Below are 20,617 nucleotides of genomic sequence, written 5' to 3'. Positions count from 1 at the left end.
CTGTTTTATACAATGGTGTACAACTGTTAACTGTCAAAATGAGAAGGGGTAGGGGGAAAGAAGAAAATATAAAATACATTTTTATCACTTTGGGTCTAATTTAGAGCTTAAGACTTAAGACGCTAAACATGGTAATGCTGCATCTAATTAGAACCTTATTGAGGTTGGGAGAAAGCTTTTTATTGCTTCAGTCAATGCACTTTAGAAGCGATCTTTGTAACTTAAGAAAAAATATTAAACACAGCATATAGGCATTTTAATACATGTAATACAAAACAGGTATTTCAGAAACCAAAAATCTGGCATATGAGCACTTTGTTGACTGGACAATAACTAACAGAAACCACATGAAAATGTCATCAGGAGTTATCTTAAATATTCCTTAAGTAGCAGTTAAAAAATGCTGCTTTTGCCATGGTATAGCTTGGGACACACATGCTTAGCCAATGTAAATAATCTAACCTCTGTCCAAAAAAAGAAAGTTGAGGTAACTTTAACTTTTGCATTTCTGTAGAGTTCAAGCCTGATAGGGTTGGTTTTTTCTGCCTTCAGGGGAAAAAACTACACACACACAAACACGTATATACAATATATTTTGATGCCTACACATGTCTATTTAGTTATAATTTTGGAGCGTGAATAGGGCAGGTACACTGAGAACCAGCTATCCATCTTAACTTAGAAGTTCATCAAGAAAAAGGAGTGTGACTTCATCATTTTACTTTTACTATTATGGGTTGGTGAGAGAGAACAACTGCTGGTGCTCAGAAATGATCTACCTGACTTTGTCATATGTAATATCCAGTGATAAATATATTGTCCTGTAAAAAGGGTTTGTACATAACTTGTACATGGTTTCATTTTGTATTTTTCTCAGATTAAAATTTATGTATTTGTGTTCTAAAAGAAGGAGAGATTGCTGTGTTTTCTTTTTTTATTTTGTGACAGACAGGGTCCCATATAGTTATGCAACAGGTATCACCAAGTCATGAATAATACTTTACACGAAACTAATGCTATTAATACTTTGAATTAAGACTAATCCAGCTGCCTTTTTATCTTGATCACTCTCCAGAATCAACTACTTCCTAATAATAATTAATATCAGCTGCTCTGGAGGATGCTGTGAGGGCTGTAAGTGAACAATTCTGCAGTACCAACAGATGTCACCTAAACACCAGTTATGTAGTCAAATACAATTACAATCTGGTATAATTTAGATGTTTTACACAGTTCAACAGAGCATCTCATGGCACTTTTAGCTTTGATAGGTCACGTTATAATGGACTGATAATTTTGCTAAGCAGTCCAAAGTTTTTCTAATCTCTCACGATGAGTACATTTGAATGTTATTTGCAAGATTTGGGCCATGGTGCTTCTGTTGCAATGCATGAACCAGGTATAATCGTACATGTAAAGGTATATTTTTAAGTTTAAATAAAACTTAGTCTCCTTCTGGAGTCTGTAAGATTGCATGCATGTGGCTGGCATTCTGCTATTTGAAATAACCTTGTCATTAAAGTTGACATCATTAAACTGCTGTGCAGCAACAACACCACAGTAAATTGTAAACAACCACAGTACGATAAACTTCATTTGATTCTGATTCATGGAGTGTACAGAACAGCAGAGCACTGCAAGAGACTCAGTTAAGCACCAAAAAAAGCCAAAAAAGTACATATAGTTAATTGGTCCTAACTCAGAGGTAACAGAAGCAAACAACCTGGTATAAAATGGCAACACTGGTGTTCTCTAAGCAAATAAGAGTTTCAGAGCGGGGAAGGGTGGGTGTTGAATGTCAGGGGGACACAAGTCAATGTACAACAGTATTTGTGCAAGACTATGGAGAACTGTGTAATAAACTGGCTTAGCACCAACGTCAGTGAAGAAAATTAGTCCAGCCCTCATGGAGAAAACCTATCAAAGCTATCCTTAGATACTTTCACTGGGGAAGGGAATTTACGTGCCATAAGAACCATGACGTCTGCCTAGAATAATTCAATAAAAGTACTACTCTGTTAGTGAATCTGCACGGAGATGAAGACAAGGTCTACTTTAGATGTCACTATGTGATATCAAGCACTTTGTGATATCAAGCACTAACCAGTAGGCTTGACTTCTAATTACTGAAGGAGAATGTTACCAAGCAAATGACAGCCATGAAGTCACCACGACCAGGTACCCATTTTAAGATGAGAAGGTGATTCTGCAGCAGAGGTTTAATCAGGTGCCTGCTCCCTACGCAAAGATCCATATCACAAAAGAGGTAATGATCTTCCATTAATACATGTGTGTGCATTTGGACATGTATATTTTATCTACATATTTGTCATTACACACTTTGTTTAGGGTCTTGACTCCTAAATGGCACAGCTAGCTGTCAAAAACTCTTAGATCAAACCTGGCTATAGAACAGCTAAGATAAGCTATTTTATTGTGTATCTACAGACCTGTTACTCATAGTACACAGGCTAGATTAAGCAGCACCCTATGCAGTTCCACCAAAATGATATGGTAGTCAGCAAGCAGTTGAAGCGAATGAACAGGTTGTTCATATGTTTTCTTAGACTATAAGGCAGTCCTGCTATTCTTTCACAATACTTTAATAAAGATGCAATTGCCTTTTGCTGTATATGATGATAAACATTAATTTTGTTGCTTATTTTAGTTACAAATATATGAAAGTGATTTTATAAGCATAACTTTGTTCATCGAAGGAGTGCCATTGAAGGGCAGAGGAACTGTGAAACAAACCTTTGCCTCACAGCCCAAAGGCAAGGTCAAACATTTGCCACATTTCTATAGCAATGCAACACCCCTTTCTCTCCACAAAATGAGCCTCTTTCAGGTCTTCCCTCACCACAGACCCACCTGGTTTCCCCACCTGGGGAAAAAAAAAAAACAAAGCTATTTTAAGAAAGACTGTAAATCTTCTCTCACTTCAAAGGCAGAGAATGTTCAGGCCTATTTCTAAGTAGTAAGGGAAAGGCAATCAAAGATCTTATTACATGGGTTCTTAAACAATTAACTGTTATTATGCACTATGGCCATCCCAGCTTTCATCTTTGCAAGTTCACAAGTTCACCAGCAGCAGTGAATACTACTCAGTTAATGACACAAGTAGGGATGAAAGTTTTGTGACATAATGAACTGCTTTCAAAAAGTTACCAGTATCTTTATTTATTTTTTTTTTTCACCATGGAAGAACTCTGCTTCCTTCCTAGATCTTACAGTTTAAAGGCAAAACATGGCAATTAAACAGGTGTGGGCAGTGTATGTTCTGAAATTAGTTGATGGCACTAAACCAGAGAGCATCACAGTTGGCCTACATATTACACATTAAGGGAACAACATAAATTGGAAAGCTAAGATTTATGTAGAATCACTTAACTTTCCCAATACCCTGAATACGAGCAGAATGGACTGAGACACAGTATTTTAAATAAATGAATAAAAAAAAGACAGAACAAAAAGGCATCTTGAGGTGAAAAATATGTGCATATAGAGTCCAGTAGCTAAAATTGAGCTGAGTGTTATGTAGGGTTGTAGATTTATTTTGTTTTGTTTAGTGGTGGGATGTTTGTTGGGCAAAAGCTGATAGTGGGCTGTATCATTGATATGTGCGACTCTGTTAGAGGAATACGTATGTGTCAGATGGGTTGGCAGTGCAGATATAAAACCCCTACTTCTAATCAATATTGACTTGCATAGCCTAGCTACAGCTATGTACTTCATAACTTCTTTGAACAATTCATAAATCAATTTAATCCTGCAGCCTTGAGCTCTTAAGTATAAAGAACATAATTGAAAAAGTCTTTAAATACAAAGAATATAACAATAACAATATAAAAGATATTAGTGGGCATCATAGCAGGTGACAGCGCACCACCTGTGCTATAGGCCCTAGAGTTACCTAGAGCTAACATGGTTCTTCTTAGTCATGTAGTTAATCCTTGTCATGAGGATACTTTTGGCCACTCTTCCTCTGTAATACATTATGGGGCTCACAGCACTGATTTTTTTTTTTTTTGTAGCAAAAGCTTTTGGTAGAGGGCATCGGAACCTCTGCTTCTTTGTAAACATATCTAAAGGGCATTTTGTCATTTAGTCATTCTGGATTTTTTAGGGTTTTTTTTACAGACACATATATATTTATCTGTATATACAAAAAAGAACTACATATATCTTTCAGCTAAATGTCTGTTTACCACACCTGTAACTTGACTAAACAATTTTCCCCCTTTGGAAAGGTAGCTAGCAGAGGGAAAGGACTCAGTAAGAGAGACTCACTTTAACAGCATAGCTTTCTTGGCTGGGTAACTGGAAGGACCTTAGTGATGACATGCACTATGGCATGCAGCTATCCTGTAATGAAGAACCAAGCTAGCAGGGTAACTGAGGAGTATGAGGGACTCAAATATTTTGTGACTGCCACAGTATTTGGCTTCAAGGATTATGGAGACACTTTATGACCTGAACAGGTTTTAAAAAAAGGGATGAGAAGAAAGATAAAAGTAAAGAAACTTGCTATGGAAATAAAGGACTTTTCATCAGGTCCTGTCACATTATTCTTTTAAGGATATATATAAGATCTGTAATATAACTTGAAGTGAAGTAGCTGAATAGCCTCAGAAAGCTTGACATGTTGCTGCCTCAAAAGCTATGCGGCAGGCAGACAAAGAACATGAGTAAATCCTGCCACTCATATTCAATGGGACCTCTCTTGTCCTTCAGTGCAAGAGAGAAGTTACTCCTAGACAGGAGTCTGCCCTAGAATTGTCCTAAGCAAGCTGAGATGTGAGGCACTTACCTGTGCATCTTGCTCAGGGCATAGGGTGGGTAGGAGAGAGGCTTCGGGCCCAACTCAACAGCATGATTTCTCATCTACAGCCCTTTGCTAGGCCTGCTTGTCACCTGTCTTGCTGTTAGCTGTCTCTCTTGTGTATAAACTACATCTGCAGAGTCTGGGGAAAGGCTGTATGGCTGGGTCCTGCATCTTAGCCTGGATGTGCTACCAGAAAGAATATATTATGTAATTGTATCCCAAGGAGATAGATAAATCACAAACGTAAGTGAAATCAAGTAAGAAAATCTGACAGTGTATAGGAAGAAAGGTAGTTGTGCATTCATGGTGAGCATTTGCTAAAACTATGCAGGTTTTGATCCTGGCTCTTCCCTCCTTCCACATCCTCTTCAAGAATTGTGACTGACAGGCATTTGAAACCTGTTACTATCACCATCAAGGGACCAAAAGAAAAAAATACAGAAAGTGATAGCTTCATGTCTATCCTCTGTCACGCATCTGTCTCATAGCTTTCTTTTAAGGAGAAACCCCATTTCTGAAGCCCGAGCTTATTCTTAAAAAGAAACTGCACTGCCATATGCTGTCCTTTATGAACTCAATTGTTCTGAATTAATATTCAGACTTTGTTTTCTGTAATGGTTCAATGTCATCTTTAGTCTTTTATACAGCGAGTTCACTGTGCCTGGCTGTTTCATAAGCTAGTACAAAGACCTAAGCCTTCAAAATAGACATTAAAGTTTAGCTGTGAGAGAAAATGGGGAAAGAAGGGAAGGGGCAAACAGGTAAACAATATCCAAACATAATAAAATGGGAAATAACATAGGCAGATTTCATTGGCAAAGATTTTGTGAAGTCCTGGGAGAAAACTTCAATTAGGTATCCACGGGGACTTGAAGTATGTACTGTTTCTGTAGCTAAGCTAGGTCCTAAGCATGATTTCTGGCTATATGTACTTGACTGGCCTCTTTAAAAAATATTCCCATTCCCCTTCTCCTGGGCCCCAGGCCTGAAAACACACATATGTTATTATAACAAATTTTCAGAACATCCATTATGCAAAAATTTTTCATCTGCCTCTGGGTGTACTTTGCTGGTTTCGCTTTCCCATTTATTTCCAGCAACTAGACACTAGTGTCCAGTAACCAGACACTTTCACTCTCTGTCAAAAAGATCTTACAGTCAGTGGGAGAGTGAGTTCAAAGTGTCCCATTGGAAGTTCTGGAGAGAGATGAACACTAGAGCACTTTTTATTATTCTTTTCTGAAGTTTCCACTTTCTTTTCCTGCTTGGAAGAAGAAACTCTTATTGCCAACATCTTTGTCTTCTTAAGACTCTCCACAAAGGTTTACAAATCAAGCCACAATAAAGACTTGTAAAAAAATATTTTGTATATGAAACTTCTGAGTCTTGAGAAACTGTAAACAGTTCACTCATTCAAGTGTTACCCAGCAGATTCTTCTAGTTAGACATCAGATACAACACAACATACATATTTTGAAATGCATTTTTCTCAAGGGACAAGTAACTTAGTTGCACATGCTACTTTTAATACTTGTATTACTATTTCCTACCACTAGGATACCCCGGAAGAATACAGAGAAGCCGTCTACAGAACAGGATCTTTTCCACCTTAGCTGGCACAGGGTATGAGTCCTAGGATAAACGAATGTAAGCTTTATGCTGATTTCCCTTTCAAACATTGTGGTGCGCTACACAGTAACCACCAGAGAGTTTATACATGGCCTGCACTTTGATATAACTGCCTGCCCCCCTCCAAAACAAACAGCAGAAGTGTTTTCAGTCATGATAATAGCTGTATCTGCAGTATGGCTTACATAGTTATTAGCTGGATTTTATTTTTTTTTCCTAGAGAGTCTCATGCTATCAAGTCAGTGCTGCTGCAGACTGCAGGATCAGCTCATCATCCTCCCGCAGTCCTCTCATTAAATACACCTCTGACCTAGAGGCATATTCCTAGTGGGACTGAGATTCTCCAGCCAATCAAATCACCTGTCCTTTATAACCTGTATAACTTCTAACCTGTGGTTATAAGTGCTGGGAACACATAATTATAAGGATTAGTCTGAGGCCATTAATTTAGATCAAAAATAAAGTCTGTAAAACTTCAAAGATTCAAATCCTCCGGACTAAGTAACACAATCCTGGTAAACCTTATGTTGCTGGAGAAAGGCCTATTGCGCTGTCCAAAAGCTGTGGTTGCTCTCCATTAGCTCTACCATTGTTTCATTTCATAGTACCTTTAACATGTTTAATAAGTATGTGGACTGTGCTCATTCCAGCAAACAGCCATTATTTAACATAAACTGCCTTTCGAGGATGATTATCAATCTTGATTGTCTGTGAAGGAAGCCTAATGTAACTGGCTATCTGAGACACTTGAGTTTAGGTGGCATGAATCTATGCCACATACTCTGTGGCCCCCGTCATGGAAGACTAGCTCCAATGTATCATGATGCAACACCTTCTCGTAAAGTGGATGGCTTAAGGCCACATTCTTTTACAGCTCATCTATACAGGAAAATACAATAACTGAAGCACAGAACATCAGCTTATGTCCTAAAAAAGTTGTTCTTCAGTTTAGAAATAAAAAAAAGCTCTAAACCCTGTAAGACCTCTATACTTTCCATGCCTCTGTTCCTCTAAACTTGTGCTTTGGAGCCACTTTCCCAGAATCCTTTAATGTGACAAGGAAGTTCTTTCTAGTGTACTTATGGTTCATTCTCTAACAATGTAATTGGTTTTTTGCTATACATCCACTGGATTTTTTTTTCTTTTTGCTAGTCATATAAAAACATCTGATGATAAATTATGGCACTCTATCTCACCCTTTTACCCTACACATTTAAAAATGTAGTTTCATTTACCTTTTTCTTGACCACAGTTTATCTAAACGATTCCTGCTTGCATGCTCCTGTTCCCTTTTCTCCATCACAGACATATCATCATCTGAGGAATCAATATAAATAAATTCCTCTGGGAATTTTGGCAGTAGCTGTATATGCTTCCCCTTATTTAAAGTTTACTTAAGGTGGAGCCCCGCATTATGAATCCACTTATGAACTCAGGCCCTGGGACATAGCTGAAGGAATAAGTCTGTATTCCACATTTTACTTAAAACTAAAGTTGAAATTTAATTACCTAGAATCTGCTGTTACTTACTTGAAGAAGTTAGATTTCATATGTTCTGCAGATTAAAAAAAAAAAATGTTGTAAAAACCCCACTTTATGAGACCAACAAAGAAATAAACACTGCTCAAGACTGTTAAGGAAGGGGTGAGAGAAAGTGGAAGCATATGAAAAACATCATTTGGAAGGGATGTGTTGGCGAAAGTGGTATGGAGAAGAGAGAGCAAATGGATAAACATTAAAACAGAAACGCAAAAGTGCTATTTTGGAAAAGGAAACCAACTGAAAACAGAAGGAGCTGGGGAAACTGCAGAAGAGTTCAAGATTAGTGCAGAATGATCAGGCCAAAACTAATGAGCTTTTTGTCAGTCTCTAAAATCGACAGATCTACCATGTGCTTCAGCGAACTGTGGTTTCTTTCCATAGCAAGGCGGATGACTTTTTATCAGATGTGTCACTTGGTGAAATAATTGCCAGCAATAATGGTGCAATAGCAGCATACTCAGAGCACAATTTATCCATGTCTATTCTATCTTTCAACTTCAAAGCTTCTACTGCCTCACAGATCACTTCAAAATGACACTCCTGTCGTTAATGACAGTGGTCTAATGCAATACAGAGAAGTCAAATCACTTCTCCAGATAGGCAGAATGCTCTCATACGGAAAGTAGGCATGTGCACGGGTTCTGACATTCATATTCAGTTTTGTATTTGTGGGAAAGAGGGTGGGTTTGCATACAGATTTATTCATATTTGAAATAGCTTTATTTTATAAAGCACAAAGTTCACTAGAATTAGAGAAGAGGAGGGACAAGAGTAGCATACGGGGATTTAACTATTGTTAAATTAACACCTGGATGTAGGAAGTTTCCATTTGCATGTCCCTACAGCATTGGTTAGCCAGTGTCAGAGGTCAGAGATGTAAGTTTTCTTTACAGAAACAACAACAACAACAACAACAACAACAAAAGTCAAATAAAAGTAAACATAGCTTAAAATGCAAACATTGTCCTCATAGGCAGATCCACATATTTTCTGCATCTAGTAACAAATCAAGCTACTGTGAAGCCCCTCCTGGTGGTCATTAGTTATGTAAAGAAGAAAGCCAGTAAACTGCAGTTCTTAAAAAGTTATCTGTTTACATTGTAGTGCTGTTTGGAAATTACCATAGAACAATAAATCTGTAAGTATGAAAAGTATTTCTTTTGCTTTCATAGTATACATAAACACACATGCAACAAACGTAGTGGCACAAACACCATTTGTTTAGGATTCATTAAGATGTGTAGTTAAAAGCCTTATTAAAAGGGTCCATTTCTCACTTCAGTGATTGTATTTATTGCATGAGGGTTAAGTAAAGCTTCAGAAGAAAAATGAGGCTTAAGAATATTTTCGTATTTTACTAACTTTTCCAATGAAAACATTTCCTGCAAAGGCTGCTTGGGTGGAAGGTTGAGATTTCACCATAGTGGATATTTTTGCAGTATTTTATATGCAAAAATAGACAATCAAACAAAATAACCAGCTCTCACACCCTCAAAACACACACACACACACACAAGCTTCTTAAGGAAAAAGAACAGGTTTGGGTTTTTTCAATTATTATTGCAATTCACAAACCTGATAAGGAAGACTTAGTTTTAAAGGTAAAGAAAGAAAAGGAAAGAAATTGAAAAGTTTTTAAACTCCTTTTTTCAGTTTGTTTGCATGGTGAAAAGGAAATGTTCTTCCATATACTTGTACTTTCAAGCCAACTGATTTATGCAATAATTGAAGAAGTCTTAATTTTTCATACTGCTTGTGCTTAATTTAACTTTTGGTGTTATGTCCATGACCACAGACCCTTTCCTCCCTTCCCAGAAATCCAATTTCACGCATATGAAATAAAATTTGGAACCAGCTCTTTTTCTGTACTAGACTCCCCTCTGTCAGAAATAGCTCCTAGTTGTGCACTGAAAGGTACGTAAGGCAAGTTCCTCCAAAGACGCCATGAGCATTACTTTGCTGTCAGTCAACAGTAATTTTGGGAGGGTAATTTTTTTCTTAAACTGACCTACAATTATAATTTAAAGAGACTGTATTGGCTTCCCTTTTGGATGGTTACTTTATTTTCTTCATTTGTTGCCTGAGTTGGCTTGCCTTCTACCCTATTTTTTTCATACCTGTTTCATTAGGAATAGCTACCAAAGCAGGCAGTTGGATTTGCAACAGAGCTCTTTTCTGGGCACTCCCAGAAAACACAGGGCAATAAGTGTTTTTTCTTCTGAGCCGGAATGTAGTACTATCATATAAGCCCTTCTTACTTTCCAGTATCTGTCATCATATTGCTGAAAACTAATTAAAAGATACACATACAAACCTGCAAGGAAACAAGACACCTGACAATGCTGTTTTTAGGGAAGCACAAAATTCTTTGCAATGCTCTATAAAGACCTGCCCTTCTGTGCCTCTTGTCTTAGCTAATTATCACCGAGCAGATTGAGACTGAAACAAGAGGCCACACATTAATGTGACATTAAGCATTAAGTAAAGATCTTAAATTGTTTTATCTTGGTTTAACTTATTTAGAGAGGTCTGATAACCTAAAACCTCTGCTTTCTCACAGCTCAGGAATGGCACATAAGGAATTATCATTTCTCCCACCTGCCCTGCCAACATAGTTCATGTCTTACCCACAGTGAACGTTGTCCAAGGCCAAAGCAATAATTTCCCTTTCTTTGGTGTTTGTACTCAGAGTTTCTCATTTAACCTTCATACGCACCCCACACTGACACAGTGTGACTATAACATTCATTCAGTTCCAACTAGATTGGGCTAGCCAGCACATTTCAATATCGGCTCTCATATCCTTCATGAAACGGTGGTGTTCCATCCATTGCTAGCATCCTGTGTAAATGCTGTGTAGTAAACATAGGGAAAAAAATCTCTGGTTTTCCACATTTATGTTTTTTGCCTATCATAAAATGATTTTCCTGTTTGTTTATATATATATAAATAATATATAAATATGCTTTTTTCTTTTTTCTTTTTCTTTTTTTTTTTTTTTTTTTTTTTAGTACAGAAAAGCTTTTACTAATATACACAATGTAAAAAAATCCAATTGCCAGGTTTCTGTAAATTTTCAGCATGAAGTTCTCTGGATAATGATTAGCTTAAAATGCCCTACAGTTTTAATGCACAAAAATTGCTTTCCAAAGAAGAGAAATAATCAACAGGACTGCCATTTTTTCCTCATTAAAATTCATAACATTCTGGCTAAACTTGTATAATAAATGCAAAATTTCTTGTCTTGAGAGACGTAACAACATGCAAAAGCCTTTTGAGTTTTGTACACAAAAATCTGCAGTCCGTACTCTCAGGTACTCTGCTCAATTACCCTCAAATACAGAAACTGAAGAGGAAGGCCCTGATCTGAAACCTTGGGAAAGTCAGAGAATATCTGTTTGCCCCTTAGGGCAGAATTCAGACCACTGCTGTACTTTTAATGCAGAATTTGAGGATCCTTTTGTACCACAATTTGAATGGACTTGAGCAGCTTCTGTACTATTTTCTTATTATTTTTTTTATATCTATATATGCTAAGACCCACTCTCGTAGAATAAAATGGAGATTTAATGACACATCATGTTTCCGACTGTGAGTTCAGTTTCCCTTTAGTCAGGAAATTCTCTACAAACTGCACATCAGAGGTGGCTTGCATGAATCTGTGTATTCACCCTTATTTATGCTAATTGCCTTTTTACTGTTTCTTCAAACATTAAATGCCGAGTTTCGTTCAAAGGAGCGATCATCAGTAGCTGCTGAAACAAGTATATTTTTATCTGTTTCAGGTTCTGGATTACATTTATAACAAAACATCATTGTGTGAGCAACCCACTAGATGTAAGTTCTTCATTTTGCAGTACTGAGCATAGAAATGTTTTTCTCCTCCTGATGACTTTGTAAGAAGAAATACTTCTAAAACCTCTGACCTGTAATCATCCAAGGACCCTAACTAAAAAGTGCTTTTAGGAAGTGCAAAGATATAATAGTCCCAAGATGAATATGCCCTACAGTTCCATTTTCTGCCATACAAACGTTTGGGAGCTTATCATTGAAGCCACATTAGTCTTGATTTAAGGTCTTTTGACACATTATTACAGCACACTGCCATCACTTCACACCTGCCATTCTGTCACTCAGAACAGAGGGAGGGGAAACAATTTTGATGTCAATCAACAAATCCTTTGGGAGGTGTAACCTGTTAAGACATATTACCCTTTACCCATTGAGATTTACAGGCTTTGAATGTAAAGGACATATGCCAGAAATAATTAAAGACTTATTGTAACTGCTTATGAATGAAGGCATTAAGCACCACCAGCACTTTTACACTGTCCAGAAGAAGAAAGAAAGAGGACCTGACTGTAGTACTACTACTCTTTCTGTTTCTATTAATCAATTTTTCTGGCTGGATATTAAAATCCTCTGATCTTACAGAGCAAATATTTAGAATAGTAGCCATTAACACTTGTATTAATGTTGTAGCAAAGTATAGATGATTCTAGCATGATGTAAGGTCTGCAACATTGTTTATGACTCAAGACATCATTTTAAAAATAGAAACAATGAAATTAAATTATTGAAAAAAATTCTAGCAAAATAGAAAAAAAAAATAAAATTATTCTGTCCCATACATTCTAATGGCCACAAAAAATCCCAGTTTCAACCTGGAGAATTACAATTTATGTGAGCATGGGATTGGAGCACCTTGCAACTATTTTGTTGTAATTTACTGAGAGGCATCAAAGGAACAACGTCAACCTCAAAATCTGAGGACCTAAATTCTGAGCTGAAGGAGACTGTTTTGGTTTTATTTTCCCTCATACTAGGTTTTCAGAATGACACAGAAGAAAAGAAGCATTTACACAGTTTACTTGTTCATGTTCACAACTCATCTCTGGAAGGAACATCTTGTCCTTTGACTGACCTTAGAACTACAAGCAAAAGGAAATAGCTACAAAACGAGAATAGGTATGAAGTAAATAAAACAGGCAGGGACTATATAGCCCAGACAGAGCTAGAATAAAAAAAAAAAATTATATTGTAAATTTTTTTACACTATTGCACCATATTACTATACATACAGCTTGTTTGGACTAGAAATGGGATAGAACTGTGGAAGCTCTTACTTGCAGTTATCATGGAATATTGCCAAATCACTGCTGCGGAGAAGAACTTTGGGAGATAATCTAAAAAAAACTTCAGGCACATTGTCCAATAGGCAAATCCTATACCATTAACTCATCATCACTGAACTAGACTGAGATATTCCTTTCCTCTAAGGGAACATGGTCAAAGGGAACATACTCTTTTCTACACCTTCTTCCTGCCTTACCCTCCTCATTATATGCACTGGAAGAGAGAAGGTGGAGTTAGGGAGAAAAAAGCAATTGCTCCCAACTGTGCTGCAGACCTTTAGGGACTAATACATCACGCTCCTAGAGAAACAAATGCTACGTGGCATGCTCTAGTGATAGTGTGGGTATCAGTATCACACAACTGATTCGTATTCACAAATAGTTTTCACCAGGAAGGTAGAGATTCACATGTGGATGAAAATATTATGTACACACCTGTTTATTAATTGATCTGAGGGAACAGAAGGGCTAAATTATTCTTAGTTGGTGATACTGACAAAGGCGTGTACTGGTAACTGTCAATTTTTTATTTCCCAAAACATGGGAATCATATATGAAAGACTATACCTTCTCAGCTCTCATAATTTAAAGTATTCTGAGGATGGTGAGAAGTTGAAAAACAAGGAAGTAGAAAGGAGAGGTAGATTTTGCTATACCATTTTACACAGAGGAAGGAAGAAAACAAGCGCTTCTTCAGCATCTGTCTCCTCTCACTTTTAAATATGCCATCTGTCTGACTAGATACTATTTGCCTCTTTTTGCATTTTCATGGTACCTGAGCACCTTTATTATTACATTTTTCACATCTGCACTGTGTTTTGCCCTCTCTGGAGGTGGCTCAGGCATCACCACGTTAGCCAGTCCTTTTGCCTCAGATTCAGCTTGCTGTTGCATTCATTAACACACATCAGCAAACTGTTCCTTGACTGTAAGCTATAGTGAAAGTGAAAAAATAGTACACCAGTTTTTGCACAAGAAGCTAAGATTTTACAGGACAGGCCAGAACTGCTGATTTCGGGAAACATCGGCACTCATAGCCATCCATAAACCAGAAGCCGAATAACTATATCTAACACAAAAGCAACATACTATAAGCAGTGTCTTGTATTATGTAGAAATAATAACATAAAGAAGCTGTATGTTTTCCACTGGAAGCTGATGGATGGTTCTGCTTTTACCTTTACAGGTGTAAAGCAACACTGGCAATGGAGTAAATCTGGTAGAAAATGTGGTTTGAGCCCGTAGAAAATGTTATTTGAATCAGTCTAGTTTGAAGCTGGTCAGAATAGAGCCTTGTCAGCCCAGAAGACTGTCGAATATGCTGTGACATTTAATCAACTGTTTGACTACAGGCTTACCTCTAGTGTCTGTGGTGAAGTGAACATGATTCCCCTCACCTTGCTTCACATCACACATCACTATTCAGTGCACTGCTGTAGAGAGCTGGGTTATAGCCTTTTTTTTTTTCCCCTAAGAGGAACACAGTAACAGAGGTCAGCTACAGTCATGAATTTTATGAAAGGTTTGCTGGGAAACCACATTAAATGGCAACATCAGTCCATACATCAGCTCTGAAGTGCTCTTATTCCAAGACTCTGCAGCTGAGTGATTTGCAATGTACTTGCATTTCACGGCCATCATTTTTAAGCAATGTCATTTACCTTGGTATCAGACACTTCAGCTGCACCGGAATCCACCCAGCTATTAATGATGAATTTCCTCCAAGAAAAAGATCTTCACATGAAACACACTCCCAGGATCCCCAAACTCCAATCCTGAGAAACCTTGGATATAAAACCAGACACTTCAAAATACAATAGAAACTGGAGAGGAAAATCTGAGAACAAAATTACTATCCCAGGATTCAGAAATGTAACAAATTTGGATTAAAAAATGAAATAGGACAATTTCCTTGTATTTACTGTTTGGACTAACCTACTCTTCGTTTATAACAGCCTACCAAAAACATGCAAAATAAACACTTGTACTTCTGATCAACTCAAAAATCTCTAACACTGTCACAACCCAGAGAAGTATATATTTTGGGCAAACAAGCAAATCTAGCATTATTATTTCCAGAGGATAAACCTCCAGATCAGGGGCCTACTACATTAGCATCCATGTGCACATAAAACAGAAGGGTAGATCTAGCAGAGCTGATGCTATGTTTGGCTGTTGCTGTGATCCTAATCATGCCATTTACAATACTGAGACATTCAGTTCATATGGATGAGGTTGACAGAATGCTGTTAAAGCATAAGATGAGGTCTATATCATAAATATGGCAAATATGCTTTGTTTGTGAGGTTTTCTAAGGAAAATCAATGATAGTGATACTTTTCCTAGAGAGTATTTTTTTCCAGCAATGATATTGCCTCTATTCTCATCATGATACCATACACTTTCTTTTGTGTTGAATTATATTATTGATATTAGTTCCCAGTAGAAGTTTTAGTATTGTAAAATATTTAGTTACTGAAGTAATCTTATGCCAATAACATCACAGATCCACTAAAACTGTCAGTATCCAAGTGTGCTAAAACAACAGCCCTCTTAGTTTTCTCTGAGAAAGGGGCTACTCAAAAAGTAACAATAAACACACAAAAATTGTTGTGGCAACATTTCTACAATATGGAAAGAGCCTCTACCATAAATAAGCTTAATGAAAGTATAATAAAAGTAGTACACCTACTGGAATGTTTCAAAGTGCTAGACATTAGGCTGTAATCTTTATGGATATCTTTGCATCTTGGAAACTGTCTTTACTGGCATATTCTAGAGGATTCTGCACAAAATTTGCCATGTACCTTACAGACTAACCAATTGCAACTGCAGACCATGATGTGTAATGGCCATGTTCATTTTACACCTGTTTGTTCCTCATGCTCTAATGCAACAGGCATCAAAATATTATTAATTTGCCAAGAAAGCCATTATTCACCTAGATCTCATGTTTATTCTATTTTGTACACACTAAGATGCATCTGTCTCCCCAAGACATGCAACAGTCCTAAACTTCAGTTGAAACTGTGGTTGGGAAAAATATATTTTTAGAAGCCAAAAAGATGACTTTACTGCCAGCCTACATTACAGAAGAATTCCGTGTATTGAAACACCAACATTCAAGAGGAGACGTGTTAGCTAGGCATTGCCACCCTGAATCAGTGGAAAGCACACAGAACACAGACAGATTGACCAGGGAGGGCACTCAAAGGATAGAGAAATACTAAAGGGAGTAGTAATGCAAATCAAAAGTCTCAAGAAGGTAGTAGTTAATTATTCTCACAACTCAGGATGCTTGTTCCCAAAGTCGCTTCATATACTAAAGTTTTAAGTGTCAGATGTCTTGCAACAACAGCAATACTTACACATGGATGCACAGCCCTACTAATTTCACTTACAGATCCTGATGCCAGGAGTCTATGTCTGCAACTCAAAGGAAACAGAGCAGTGTTGCAGGTGCTGACAGCAGTACAGCATCTGGCCCAGTATTTAGGAAAAAGCTGAACTTTGTTTCCTTATTCAAGAGAGAAAAAGATGAAAGGCACCCAATAGCTATGGACCTTTAATGGGCTGGAGAAGCAGCTGTAAGGGTTTCCTCAGTTTTCCCTCTTTCTGCTTCCACATACATAATTTCTATTGCAAATTTTCCAGTAATCTCTGTAAGTGCCTATAATATTACATATTCACTACTCTGAATCAAAGCTGCTTTACCAGAAGGACTTAAGTGGTCTATTGTCTCCACCTATTTAGGCAGGCCCTCTGTATCCATGACAAGGAGAAACTGCACTGCTTGAACTCCTGTTAACAGTATTATGGTTGCGAAATCCTACTTCTAGTTGACCCTTCTGCAGACAAGGTTTACTGACTCACCTTGCTTTTGCTCTTAAGTCTCCACTTTATCTCACTGGCATGGCACTCAGTCTACAGAGTACCTTCTTTTGCCCCAAATCATCTATTTATTCTAAGCAAAATAGCCCTGCTCCCAGGAGCAGGAGACCATGGACACTGAGGCAGTTTAATGAAGGGGTTGGTAAGATGGGATCAAAAATCACAGTAGGTTTTCTTTTCATTTATACCTTAAGGAATTTTGTATAAATAGTAACTGATTGACTTAAATCTTATCTGTGTCGTACTTGTGAATCAAGAAATATCAAGAAAGGATTGGCTGACCTCTTGGCAGTTCTGGTAAAGATTAGGTGCATGCATTTACATAAGAAGATGGAACCTGTGTTATTTGAGCCAAAACCAAAGAAACTTGTACAGGAAATTTCAGTGCATTATAGCATTTCCCAGTTGTTTAACTATAAGTCTGAATCTCTTCCAGGTCATACTAAAACCCAGAGGTTGTCTGCTGATGCCTGACAGGCACCCAAAAAAATGAGTTCTTAGTGTCAGTTCAATGCTTAACAAAACTCAGAAAATGGCCACCAGAGTGAATACTGTATGTGGTACTTGTTAGTTGGTACTACACAGCAAGGAAATCTCCCAAAAAACAGGCCTGGGAAGAAAGGCAGAGTTCTATTTTCACCCATTCTCAGTACTTTACTTGACAAAGAGGACAAACTTCTAGGGCATCTACAGAAAAAAAAAAAAAAAAAAATCCACCAAACACCTGCCTTGCCTCCCTTTACATTATAGCTCTTCTACAGAGGTAGAGAAATGCAGTCTCCAGCACTGCCATTGTGATGTTCTTTGTGAAAGAAAAAGTAAATGTGCACATCCATAAATTCCAGCTATATTGAAAGCTTAAGAGTGCTGTCACCTTCTTCAGTGTCTATATAGCTTGGTAAATAAGGAAGAGAGAGTATGCTTCCAGCAAAACCATGGGGCATTCTGTGCTCAGCCTTCCCTCCTGAAATAAAATGCAACACTAAGTTTTTCACATTGGTTGGTTGATGTATGGCTCTGTTCTATCTCATCATTCTAGTATGAGTCAACAAACATTAGAGAGAAATTCTTCTGTTTAAATCCTTTACTTCAACAGAAGTAAATATCTTACTTTTAGAAAACACATTTCTTAAAGATAAAATGCAATTCTACAATACTCTTTCAGATAGATTTGCCATAAGTCAGATACCCTTGTTCAAATAATGGACTTTGAACCTAATTTATCTCGTGCCTTCAAGAAGTACAGAAGTTGCTGTTATTAAGGTGCTCCATTATGAGAGTCTGTGACTGATACAATGAGCTGTTTATCAGCTGTGCTGTGGTTGCCATTGCAAGTCTTTTGGTTGAATGAAAAGGCAATTAAAGAGGAAAGTATTTAACAAGATCCCAAACCAAAATGATACCAGTTTTAAAGACAGATCATTATTACAACAACATTTAAACTGTCATTCAGCTAAAATAAAATAACAATATAGAGCTACAGGGGATGCTGAAAAGGGTTATGGGAACAAACCTATTAAGTTGGGAGGAAAAAAAATACTTAGTGCTGTAATAATACCTTTGAATCAAGTACATTTTTTCACTTCCCTTTCACTCCTTCCTAAATTACAAGTGCAAATGGGAGCAAATAGAAGTTCCTTAATCAGATGACCTTATCAAATGTATAGCTGGATGACTCATATACCTATATGTAATTTTCTATTATTTGGGGGTTTTCTTCCAAATACAAGCTTTCTTTTAAGTTATAAAGTTTTAAATGTATCACTCAAATGTTGGGGAAACTAATTCAGCGTGCAATAAATCCAGAAAAAAAAAAAACAGCTGAGTTCTATTGCTTAGAGGTTATAACAGTCGTATGTGAGAAAACACTCCTTGTACTACATACAAATATAATACGTATATGCCAGTACTGGTAAGCACACTATAGTGTAAAACAGGTAAGTGGAAGAAAATAAAAGCAAAGCTTTGAAAGGCACTAATAATAGCTGTTTTTTTTCTGTTAAAGCTGGACTACACATTGTAGAGTGTAGGTCTCCTGAGGTGTAGTTATCTGAGATTTTTAGTTTTCCACAAAATGTCATTAAATTGTATCTAATTGTCGCTCTTCAACACAGTGTTCCAGCAAGGTACTTACAAGAACTGATGAACTTGATATTACCTGTAGTAGTGAGATGCCAATTTTGGGTCAGTCTGCTTGTTAACTATTATTTGACATATAAATAGTGTTTGCTCATTTAATTTGATGTTAGTGCCAGAAACTGGACCAAACCAGGTCTCATCAGGTCACAAACTTTAATTATCTAAAAATTATGTCCAGGTGCAACTTGCATTCATCTCTGAATTAGATTGTGTTGCCTTTAATGACACTGTTTAGTATTCAGAGCCTTACAGGAGGGTTTTTCAGAAGAGACAGCAAAATCAGTGCTTCTGATTTTTGCTTCTAATTGTGCTGAAGGCAATAAATATCAGTTCAATAGAGTTGTGTCTGAAACTTTCCTTCCTTCCTTCCTTTAGCGCCAATATTTCTATGAAAGCCAGCTACAGTGCACTTAACTTTTTCTTCCAAAACAATAAAAGAAATGATAATTCATGAACAAATCTCACCAACTATCCATCTTTCCTAAACAATTTATCAAGGCTTTAATGTAAAGTCTAGAAAAGTTTCTTCTTACCCTTCCCACCCTTGCCCACCCTAAAATTCCACTCAAGTTGTGAAACTGGTCTGCTGTTCACACTGAGTAGGGGTTATGTAGCACAGCTCTCAATTATTAACAGGCTTTCAGGTTTATCAAAATGTGTACAGTTGTTTTAAAAAACATCTTGCAAACAGTTTAACTCACAACACCATTGCCAAGAGTTTCACTCCATAGATTCTTAACCTGAACTGCTACAGAGCAAGCAAAGGGGAAATTAATCGTGATTGCAAAAAGCACCATGGGACCAATTCACATCTGACATGAATCAACTTCCACTGCAAGCATGAGAGTATCTCTGTGAACACTGGGTATGGTATTTCATAGGGAGTAGAAAGACCTTTTAAAATTATTTTCCCACATGAGATAAATAATTTAAAAGTTGGGGGATTAGTATAAAAAAGGAACCTCATGGCTTCAGTCAGAAAAGATGCCTTATTTTTTGTTAAAGAAACTACAGATCAAAGTGGTGAGGGACAAGCCAAAATTCTATTTACCCTTATTAACAAAAAAATACATTTGAGTTTTCTAATTATGTAGGGATATAACACATAGATGTAGTGGTTGTTAAATCTCACAATTTAAAAGGCAAAAGCTGAACTGCAACCCAGAGTTTTTAGAGCAGTCTCAGAGCTTGGAGAATTCATAAACCAAGTAAACCTTCTGACATAACTATAAAATGTGGTATAAACCGTAGGAAAAAATAGCCATCTTGAAAGGGTAACAGCACTTTTATGAGAATTTCAACTGCACCATGGCAACATCAACCCGTCAAAGCAAATGAAGGGCAGTAAAAGTAAAATTAAAAATGATGAAGGGGACACCAGCTTGCTAACAGCTTTCCAAGCTGTAAAGCTTTCAAATGTTATCTCTTCATTGGTTTGTTCAATCACACACGCTGG

General features: G+C 37.1%; 1 long non-coding RNA gene across 1 annotated transcript; it reads right to left on the bottom strand.

The window, feature by feature from the left end:
- Nucleotides 1–13,576: 13,576 nt before the first annotated feature.
- LOC133224506 (uncharacterized) lies at nt 13,577–14,947 on the bottom strand. Its single transcript, XR_009728861.1, has 3 exons — nt 14,793–14,947; nt 14,490–14,601; nt 13,577–14,064 (listed from the first exon to the last, which is right to left on the bottom strand). It is a non-coding gene; the product is annotated as an uncharacterized LOC133224506 (long non-coding RNA).
- Between the last annotated feature and the right edge of the window lie 5,670 nt (nt 14,948–20,617).

The sequence above is a fragment of the Neopsephotus bourkii genome, unplaced genomic scaffold (assembly GCF_033783945.1).
Source record: "Neopsephotus bourkii isolate Nb327-2 ecotype Australia unplaced genomic scaffold, CSIRO-AGI_Nbou_v1 NB_196, whole genome shotgun sequence".
Taxonomy (NCBI): domain Eukaryota; kingdom Metazoa; phylum Chordata; class Aves; order Psittaciformes; family Psittacidae; genus Neopsephotus; species Neopsephotus bourkii.
Note: the sequence above shows the minus strand (reverse complement) of the source record. Positions and strands in the feature narration are given on the sequence as shown.